The following is a 715-nucleotide window of genomic DNA, read 5'->3' as shown; positions in this document are numbered from 1 at the left end:
ATACACCCTGCCCACCTGCCCGCCCTACCATACACCCAGCCCACCTGCCCGCCCTACCATACACCCAGCCCACCTGCCCGCCCTACCATACACCCACCTGCCCGCTCTACCATACACCCTGCCCACCTGGCAACCCTACCATACACTCTGCCCACCTGCCAACCTACCTAGCTGAGGGGGTTGCTCATTTGATTCATTCCCCGCCCACTCACCCTACCATACACCCACCTGCTGACCTGCACACCTGACTAGCTGAGTGACTGCCGGACTAGCTGTATCGGCCATATTAGCTGTATTACCTGTATTAGCTATATTAACTGTACTACCTCTATCAGCTGTATTACCTGTGTTATCTGTATCAGCTGTATTACCTGTGTTANAACTGTGTTATCTGTATCAGCTGTATTACCAGTGTTATCTGTATCAGCTGTATTACCTGTGTTACCTGTATCAGCTGAATTACCTGTGTTATCTGTATCAGCTGTATCAGCTGTATTACCTGTTGTGTTATCTGTATCAGCTGTATTACCTGTGTTATCTGTATCAGCTGTATTACCTGTATCAGCTGTATTACCTGTGTTATCTGTATCAGCTGTATTACCTGTGTTACCTGTATCAGCTGAATTACCTGTGTTATCTGTATCAGCTGTATCAGCTGTATTACCTGTGTTACCTGTATCAGCTGTATTTCCTGTGTTATCTGTATCAGCTGTAT

At 46.9% G+C, this 715-nt stretch overlaps 1 protein-coding gene across 1 annotated transcript in view; it reads right to left on the bottom strand.

Annotated features, from left to right (window-relative positions):
- The window catches only part of LOC106806535 (protein strawberry notch homolog 1-like), a 47,918-nt gene that overhangs the window by 5,507 nt on the left and 41,696 nt on the right, over positions 1–715 (bottom strand). The window lies entirely within an intron of this gene.

The sequence above is a fragment of the Priapulus caudatus genome, unplaced genomic scaffold (assembly GCF_000485595.1).
Source record: "Priapulus caudatus unplaced genomic scaffold, Priapulus_caudatus-5.0.1 Scaffold167, whole genome shotgun sequence".
In the NCBI taxonomy this organism is placed as follows: Eukaryota; Metazoa; Priapulida; class Priapulimorpha; order Priapulimorphida; family Priapulidae; genus Priapulus; species Priapulus caudatus.
This window is presented reverse-complemented; position numbering and strand designations above follow the sequence as displayed.